A 10116-nucleotide genomic window follows, 5' to 3' on the forward strand; every position below is an offset into this window, starting at 1 on the left:
TCAGCAGGAGGGCGGGGTGGAAATTAAATAAATAAAAAGATTTCACCAAATCACTTTTACTCTTAGGAACAAAGTCCTTAAAGTACTTCATAACTAAACTGAAAACAATCTGTCTTCTCACTGGGAAGTCATCATGTTTCCCCAAAAATGCAGTAATGAAACCGGAAAAACACAAACTGCATTCACAAAAATTAAAGAAATGCTGACTTTACTAACCAATTGTTTAAAAAACTGACAAATTATTGACCAAGATGAAAAAACTGACTTTTACTGATTTTAATTACCATTTTCCACCCCTGCATTTGCTTTGTTCTGTTGCCTACACACATTCTTGAAAGGTTACATGTTGTGGCATGCAAGATAAGAAGCACCAGAATTTGAGATATTGATGTTCGTTTGTTTTCTGTCGATAACTATTTGTGGCTAACTCCAATAATCTCCGGTATCAATTTTAAGCAGAGTAATTCCTTTATGGTTTCATTAGGATTTTTATTCAATAAACAGTGCAATGCATTACCTATAGTACAGAGCTGGACAACAGGAACTCATGTTCAGAATTTCTATTCAGCCATGAAATTTGCTAGGTGTTCCTAGCCAAACAGGAGCTGCTGGGAAGTTAAGCTGCCAATCTCAGTTCCTTGGACAAGTTTCAAATGAAACAGATGAATTCTACCAATTATAAAACCTCAATATTTTAGGGGAAAGACATGTGTATGTGATGATAATGTCAATTTAGTGGTGGCACACAAGCATGCCAAACTGCAAAACAAGTAGTAATAAAGCCTTTTCAAGCAATTCTAACAAAACAGACTTTGTCCTTAGTGCTATGCATACGTAAACCATGATCTGGAGCATACAAAACAATCTCCCGTTTGCACGTAATGCAGGTAGAAGGACACTTAATATTGTAACTTGCAGTTTCTTTTGGAAGTGTAGAAAAGTACTGGAGCATTTTATTTGAACCACAAGCAAAAAAATACTTTTTTCCCAAAGTTTCGAGTGAAAGTTTCTGAAATGGTAAGAGTACAAGGAACAACCTTGACTTCTCCACACTGCTTTCCCAACTAGAAACCAACTTCTCTTGAAGCCCTTCAAGGATTTTTAAAGTTCACTAAAAGGACATAAGTTAAAGCAGCAGGAGTTTTTTCACTTATTGCTAGTGACATCTCTGATTATTAGGTAGATGGTAATCACACAACCACATGTGCATTCTAACCACTCTGAGGAAACAAATGTACCTCCTAAAGAACAAAATATAGCCTGTCCAACATGAGGGAAATTACGTCACCACAACATAAATGCAATCTTGCAAAAAAAACAACAACCCACACATGGATTTTGCATCATAAAGTGATAAAGTGACTATTATTGTGTAAAAAGAGACCTCCCTCAAGACTCTTAATGTTTTATTGTATCATGTGACACTACTTTTGTTTCAGGTGATTTTTAATCATATTTCAACACCTGAGCCCCAAGTAAGGATCCAAGTACTGAAATTTCACTTTCCAATAGTTTATATCATCTCATTTTAGAGAATACCATTCAGAACTTGATGTCCAAGCCAAGTTAAGATTTTTTTAAAAAACCCTTATGTTAGCTTAAATATTTTTAGGATTTGCAACAGCAGGGAGGGCGGGGTACAAATGCCTAAATAAATAAATAAATAAAATTAAAATAAATGAAGACTCCAACTTTTTTTAAAAAAACCTTATCTTAAAATCTGATAACTGTGTTCAATCCATTAACCATACGAGAAACACAGGCAAGCAATATGCATTCTCATACTCAGATATTTATAAAAAATTCCCTTGTATCCCACTGGCAAAGAAAGTATGATCTTTCCATACTATAAAAGAAAGCTCATGTAGTAGTTGCCAAGAATACTGCCATATTCCACGGCAGGCACATGAAGAGGATTTATTGGCAAGTGGAGTGGATGGGTTTCAAGCAAGAAGGCTTATTTCTCAAGGGCAGCTTTTCAAGGGTGTAAGGCAAAGTGACCCCTTCTGCTGCAAAGAAAGAGTTCAATATCTGCATCTCCTTTTATAACCTTCTTCTCTCCTCACCCTTTCAGTTTTGCAATGATCAGTATAGACAAGGTGATATTAATGTCGATGATGTAATGTCCTACCTATTTGCTATTTTTAGGGTCACTGGTCCCAAGCCTTTCATTTATGTATTATAAAATATCCTGTTTATAAACTTCACCACAAAATAAGAATGCTAACAGTTTCCTGTATTCACTCCTTCATGCTGTAACCACCATCATCTAGTTTCCAATTGCCAATACAACTTCACTTTCTGAAGAACTAAACCTTCAGTAGCTATTCTTAGTACTGCAGAAATCTTACAGAGTAACTCAGATAACATCATGAAGCCGCTTAAACTATGCAGTCTCACCCTCTGCACTTGCACAGAGGCTGCCAACTCTTTCTTTGAGACTTTGGGACATTTACTTGCTACACAGGAGCACCCCTCCACTGCCTTGCCTTATTTTTTCCTTGGGATCCTTGGAAACTCTGCCTAAAGCCCCCACTTTCAACCTGTGGATCACTGAAACACACAATGTACTAGAAGTTAAGGTAGTTTTGGTGTCCAAGGACTTGCAACTTTGGAGAAGAAGAAATGCAGGACACCGGAATATTTCTGTCTTTAACCATGCGTGTTGAGGAGCAGGGGAGAGGGGGAAGAGGTCTGTGGCTTAAATGCTACAAGTGAAGGTGATTTTGGTATCCTGAAACTTGCAGCCTCAGAGATAGAGGAACAGAAGATAAGGGAATAGCCCCTTTTTTTGTTCCTGTGCATCTGCGCATGGTGCCAGGGGGAAGGGGAATAAAGCCAGTTTGGTTCACCAAATACAGAAAGTGAGTCGATTCTGCTCTCCTGGACCCTACCTCAACCAAACAAATGTTCCTATAATTTCAAGCCAGTATTTACTGTGGATGTACTGTGGATTCAGAGATGCATTTGGAGATTCATACTGAGTATCTACTATGTGAGTAATATAATTGTTAGAGGGTTGGTCTAAGATTGGGGAGACCAGAGTTCAAATCCCCATTAGCCACAAAGCAAACTATGTGACTTCGGGCCAGTTACACAGTCAGCCTAAGTTATGAGGAAAAGAGAGAGGGGGAGGAAGTATTTCCTTTCATATATGAATGAAAATGAAATATTTATTCAAATTGTCTCAGTGAAGGAGTTCATTATATCTTTCCTCTCACAGAGTCCTCTTTCTCTGATTGAGATTCAGACTACTACAAATTAAATCAGCTCAGCTTCCAACACTATGCCTTTCTTTCTGTTTGAATAAAATCAGCTTCATGGCAGCGAAAAATATAGACTAACCAACCCTAATTTTCTGTCTTAGAACTCTTCCCAGAACCATTAATGAACGGTACATGAATGCTAGATGTCAAAGTGACCACACCATGACACTCTTTGACATGTCAATCCTTGCTCCTTTGGGGCAGGCCAGTTACAACAAAGCCTTCACCTTCCATAGTTTGTGTACCAGCAATGTAATATTAATTGGCCAGCTGGCACTGGCCAAAGATGTAGTGCAAGTTCAAAGAGAATTCAAATAACTAAGTACACAGACCTAACTAAGAACTGGTCAGTTAGCAGTAACTGATACATTGTGTGCTACAACCCCTTCAGTTATTCCGTGCAGTAAAGAAAAGCTTACTCTCAGATTGCCAATGCCAACACCTTTGAAAATGATTTCAGCATTGCAGAGTTCCTCAGCCAAGAAAGGGCTCCCCGAATTCAACTAGTACACAGACCCTAAAATCTTGTGATTGAGAATTTCAACACCTTTAATTCAGGTGCAGGGTGGTCTGAGGAAAGAGGAACGGTAGACACCTGTTTCCCCCAACTTTTTAATAAGACATTTTGAAAATATTTCATAACTTTCGAGATAACTACTGGAGCAACTGTAGTGCATCCATGTCAATTTAATTCAGGAAGGAATGAACAAGTTTTAGATGACAAAAATTGCAGAATGCTGCACGGATATTGAGGCCTGGGCCCATAGCCTACATCGTTTTATGTAATTGCCTCAAAGTTGAAGCCCTTGACTGCTGGTAAAGTTTACGCTTGACTTTTATTGTACAATATAGTACAGTTTTTACTACTTACTGGAGTAGAAAAGAGTAAAAAAGAATATAAAAATGTGGGCAGGCATTTTAAATTTCATATTACTAGCAATATTGCAAATGAACAGAGCTAAGGATTCTGCCAAGTCTGTGCTCATCCTCACAACTCATTTAGATAAGAACATAAGAAGAGCCCTGTTGGATCAGACCAATGGTCCATCTAGTCCAGCATCCTGTCTCACACAGTGGCCAACCAGTTCCTCTGAATGGCCAACAACAGGGCATAGAGGCCAAGGTCTTCCCCTGATGTTGTATCCTGGCTCTGGGATTCAGAGGATTAGTGCCTCTCCATGTGGAGGTTCCCCTCTGTCACCATGGCTAGTAGCCACTGATAGACTTCTCCTCCATGAATCTATCTAATCCCTTTTTAAAAGATGTTTATTACTGTGGCCATCACTACATCCTCTGGCAGCAATGTGTAAAGAAGTATTTTCTTTTGTCCATCCAGAACCTCCTGCCCATCAGCTTCATTGGATGCCCTCGAGTTTTGGGAGAGATAGAAACATCTCTCTTTTGTCAATTCTCTCCACTCCTTGCATAATTTTATAAACCCAGATTATTATTTCCACATAGTAGGAAGTCAATTTGAGAGTTAACTGCTCAGTATCAGAAAACAAATCTCTGGTTGATAATGAATTAAAATACAGATTCTCTATATTTGTATTAGCACTGAAGTTGACAATTTATTTCTTGATCTTCTGCCTTAAAACTGAAACCAACATTCAGCTATACATAATCCACATAAGTTTTTTTAATTCAACGTGGACAGATGTATTAGTGTGCAGTTGATACAGACGCCTTAAAGACCAAGGTTTGGATCTTATGACTCCCTTCCATAGGGTCTTTCTCCAACACATTTCTCCCTTAAGGAAAAAAAAATCACTCACTAGAGGTTATCTGTGTATCTGGAGGAAGACTGAACAGTCCAGTCAAAGGATCCAACTTAGCTGAAAGGCGTTAGAGTATCCAACCCTAACACTTTTTATTCTAACAGAAGGGATACAGAGAGCAATTGCTAGGCAGAGTTATAGCAGTACTGTAAAGAAGGTGATCTATCTTCCTGGGCCTCGCCCCCAGCCCTCTAGTGAGATCATTTGCTGACCCTATCAAGCCTCTCTTCCATGAGGATCAGAGAGAAATGCTCTAGGCATTTCTATGCAGGCCTTTATCAGATTCCAACTGGCCTTACTCTAGATCTAAGCCAGAAATGTTGGGGTCAGCAGTCACTGACACCACAGGTGGAGGCCACATTAGCAGAAGGCTCATATTATCATTAGAAAAGGTAATTAAGCATAATCAAGTACATTAGTTTTCCCTGATTTAACTGATTAACTATGTTACAGTGTAATCCCGTGTAGAGTCACTTCCATCTAAACCAGTGATTTCAGTGGGCTTAGACTGTAGTAACTCTGCACAGCATTGCAGAGTTCCTCAGCCAAGAAAGGGCTCCCCGAATTCAACTAGTACACAGACCCTAAAATCTTGTGATTGAGAATTTCAACAAGTTGTCACAACTGCAGTGAACAATAACTCACTCTGTGTAATCCACCTTGAGTTCCAGTGATAAAGGTGGACTATAAATAATGTAAATAAATATATAATAATCCCCCCTCCCTAGAAGAGGATATCAACTTTTAGAGTAAAAATAAAATTACCCCATTAATACCCCACCACACGTACTTTGGTGTAGTGGTTAAGTGCGCGGACTCTAATGTGGGAGCACCGGGTTTGATTCCCCACTCCTCCACTTGCACCTGGCTGGGTGACCTTGGGCAAGCCGTAGTTCTGATAAAGAGCTGTCCTTGAAAAAGAGCAGTTTCTGTCAGAGCTCTCTCAGCCCCACCTACCTCACAGGGTGTCTGTTGTGGGGAGGGGGAGGGAAAGGAATTTGTAAGCCGCTCTGAGACACCTTTGGGTAGTGAAGGGCGGGGTATAAATCCAATCTCTTCTTCTTCTTAGCCATGTATTTAAGATGTCTGCAGACAGCTTTGTGGGTCTGTACAACCTAAAGGGATCCTCTATTACCGGCAAGTAAGAAGTAGAGTGGTCCTCAACAATCTGGGAATCAGACTGAATGGCTGGATCTCCCAAGGGATGACAGAGGCAACAGAGGTGGGGAAAGAAAGATATGAAAGGAATAACAAAAACAAAACTACTTTGTTAGTAGACCAGGTGGGTAGCCATGTTGGTCTGATGCAATAGAACAAAGTTAAAGTTGAATGGCACCTTTAAGACCAGCAAAGTTTTATTCAAGGTGTGAGCTTCCATCTGCATGCACGAAAGCTCACACCTTGAATAAAACTTTGTTTGTCTTAAAGGTGCCATTGGACTCTAACTTTGTTCTACTTTGTTAGTAGACACACTTTGTTAGTAGGAGCCAAACAACAAAGATTGCTCTATCTATATAGTAAAAAGGCAGGGTTTTTATACTTCCAACCCAATTCTAGACATTGTTTCGCCAGACATTATTCCCTTCCCCACCTGAGCTCAATTGTAATATGTCTACACAGCCCAATTCAGTGCAGATTTATACCTGAGCCCCATCATAGGACTGCAGACACCTTTGAAGAGAGTCAGGATGATGTGGTTCTAGTGAAATGACCTACACTGCACAGCAAGAGCCCATGATGTAGCCTTTTCCCACCACAGCACTGTGCTTTCCAGAAAACATGGCAGCCCCAGCATGTGAAAAAACTAGCTTTATATGAGCTATACTTCCACATGATCCAGGTTCCTAATGATACCAAAATGATATGGCAAGGTACACAAACCAACTCAGGATTGCAAAGTGTTATCTCTCTTGCCATCTAAGCAAGGGGAAGAGTGGAAGAGCCACAAACCCCCCCTAGGTTTCAGGTTTTTTGTTACTGACTCCTTTTATAACTGTACTTTATCTTTTGAGCTGCCTTAAACATGTTGTTCTTGGAAAGGCGGTATAAAAGTAATCTAAACAAAAATGCTACTCATGATTTTAATGTGTGTGTGTGTGTTCATACATGTATCAATGAGTTGTTCCCACACACACACCTTTTCTGGTCACTGGGCTTTTCAAAAGAAATACTGCCCTTGTTTGTAACCAGTCAGCAATCAGGAGAAGTAGCAATGTGTATGTGAAAGCAGAAACTGTAAAAAGAGGAACAGAAGCTACCACACTGCCCAAAAATGTCTCTAGGCCTCAATGTTGCCAACCCATGGCATCAGTTTACAAAATCCTGTTCAGTTCATGAGGGAAAGAAGGATTTTAATCTTTTTAATTGCTAGCATCGCTTGAATTTTACATATAAATTAACTGAAATATTTTACTTTGGCACAAAAACTACAGCAACTACAGAAGACTGAATATACACTATGCAGCTTTGTCGTAGCCCTCAGATTTGTCTTGCATCATTCCTAACCTGCAAATAAATTCACATTTCTATGGACTTCAAGGCTAAGGCATTTTAAAAAGTATGCTGCTCATGTCACTGTTTTGTATTTCACAGGTACATACATACCTCCGTACATATTTCCTTTCGACCTTATTTGTTTGCTTAATTTCAAGTCCCTCTTTCTGAGAGATACATGTGCGTTCTCTCAGCATGTCATTGCTCAAAGCCAGTATTTTTATTTAACGAAGCTAATTAGCCAGACTTAGATTGACATTCTATATTTGAATAATAGCAGATTTTAAAAATATACATATATACACACACACATATTAATGAAAACAGAGGCCTAATGTGGACATTCATACTCCAGTACCAAGAACCTGAGATTATGAACTATGAAATTATTAGCGTACAGCAAGAATCTGTAATAATGAAACCCATATCAATCAAGCTTAGTTGTTCAAGAAGTTGAACAGGAAAGATTCTCAATACTTTGTGACTACAGCATCATGTTACTAATATGCAAGACAGCATCATAAGGCATGCTACTATTTACCAAACCAACAAAATATTCAAAAGAATGGTATCAAAGATTCTTTATTGTTCTTACATATACATTCCCAAAGAGAAATTGTCAATGCAGATGAAAGGAGCTTCCTTAATAGGAGGCTGTGGCAACTTTTTCTACTTTACAAATTAAGTTGATTATAGTACACAGTCAAGCTGTTAGTGGGATTAAACAGGATCAGCACACCACAACTCTAAGCTAAAGTTTTGCAGTAAAGGAGAATATTACATAGAAGTGGCAAGGACACTCCCTTGCTCTGAACCAGATAATAAACTTTTACTCCTTTCAGTCATCCCCCTCTCTTCTTTTTCTTACAGGCCACTTTCAAACCAAGACACGCATACAAACTAAATTTAGTACTTCATCTTTGAAACCCTATTTTTTTTGTCCCAGTTTACAAAGGAGATTCGAACATGAAATTGAGCAAACTTCAGAGGACAGCGGAAGACAGGAGGGCCTGGCGGGATCTGGTCTATGGGGTCTCGAAGAGTCGGACTCGACTGTGCGACTGAACAACAACAACACAAAGGAGATTATGGTTCTAATGACTAAGGATTTCAACAAACCTTTTGTTACTCTTTAAAGTGCCTCTAAGTTTCTATTTTATTTTGCTACAATTGATTAACCACAGATTCCCCTAGAAAAAGAAAGGAACTGCAGTCCCAAGAAAATCCAGCATTTCTAAAACACTACCCAAGCAGGCTACAGACTGAGACACAAAGGAACAGCACATCAGCAGAATTTAACCAAGTCTTTCCATCACCCACTCAGCTCCCCTGAGCGGGTGGACTTCACGTGGCATAAACAAGTGTTGTCTTAAGTCACCCCGTCCAGTTGGTCTCTTCAGCCATGGTCACAGACAGGTGCAGCCACAGCACAGTCCTGTCCCACATAAGCCCGCATTGGAGACACTATGATCTGAGTGGCCCATCCTCCAGGAAGTGCTCGAATCTGGCTTAGGCGGCGGCAGCTTTGTCCAGACAAGTTTTCAAATTTCCCAAGCAAGGGGGATTTCCTTAGACTTCTTGAATGCCTACTTGGAGTCCCATCCACATAACACCCCCACACACACACCCCAATACGCATACAACTCAACCATTTCGCCCCTTCTCCCCAAGCCGCTCTTCTCTTTCACCCTCTCTTGGGTCTTCTCTGAGGAGCCTCACTTACCCGAGATACACCCGAGCACAGGTGTGCGTGTTTCGAAAGAGAAAAGCCGAGCGACGTTGACAGGCCCCTGCTAGGGTACCTCACCCCGCAGTCACCTCCCTCTCCAGTCCTCTTAGCTAACAAAGAAAGAGCTAACCGGGGGCGGAGGAGAGAAGTGCCCCCCGCCTGCCACCCTCTCCGCGCCAGCCATCGCAACCCAGCCAGACACCCTTCGCTCGCCCCCCTCCTTCTCCCCAGCCACGCTACTCACCCGGCAGCCTCTCGAACGGGTCCAGGACCAGGCACGGCGGGCGGCTCCCCTCTCTTCCCCCAAGGCTCACTCCAAGGCACTGGGAGGCTGGGCTGCTGCAAGGCCCGCGTGCCCTTGGCTGTCTGGCGCTGAGAACGGCGGGGGAGGGGAGCCGACTCCTCTTGTCGCAGCAGGCTTCGGCGAGGGCAACATCCGCGGCCGCAGAGAGCCCCAGGCACAAAAGTGGCGACGTCCGGTGTCGCCTGGCCGAGAGCAGGAAGAGGAGGAAGCCCGCCAGCCAGCCCGCCCGCCCCCCTGCCCCGTCCCTCCTGCTGCTCTTCTGCTTCCTCCAACTCTGCCGCGGCTGCTACTCCTCCTTCCTCTTCTCCGCCGCCGCCACCAGAAGCAACAGCCGTTCTGAGGTTGCTCCGCCCGCGCTCCAGCGCCAGCTCGCCTCACGCGCCGGGCCTGGCGAGGAGGAGGGGAATGGGGGCGGCTCTCAGGGAGCGTTTAAAGGGACAGCCAACGCAGAGCTGCGGCACCAGGGCGGAGTTTAGACTGGCTACGGGGAATCGGTGGGGGCCGGGCAGAGAAGCTCGACGAGGGGAAAGCAGAGCCCGGGGAAAG

The 10116-nt window shown here is 42.2% G+C and overlaps 1 protein-coding gene across 1 annotated transcript in view; it reads right to left on the bottom strand.

Annotated features, from left to right (window-relative positions):
• SUSD6 (sushi domain containing 6) overlaps positions 1-9823 on the bottom strand; it is a 94417-nt gene extending 84594 nt beyond the window's left edge. Inside the window, exon 1 of the mRNA XM_015413291.1 lies at positions 9511-9823. The gene's annotated coding sequence lies outside the window, so the exon portion shown is untranslated. The remainder of the gene's footprint in view (positions 1-9510) is intronic.
• Between the last annotated feature and the right edge of the window lie 293 nt (positions 9824-10116).

This window comes from Gekko japonicus, unplaced genomic scaffold, assembly GCF_001447785.1.
Source record: "Gekko japonicus isolate JY-2015 unplaced genomic scaffold, Gekko_japonicus_V1.1 scaffold32, whole genome shotgun sequence".
NCBI lineage: Eukaryota > Metazoa > Chordata > Lepidosauria > Squamata > Gekkonidae > Gekko > Gekko japonicus.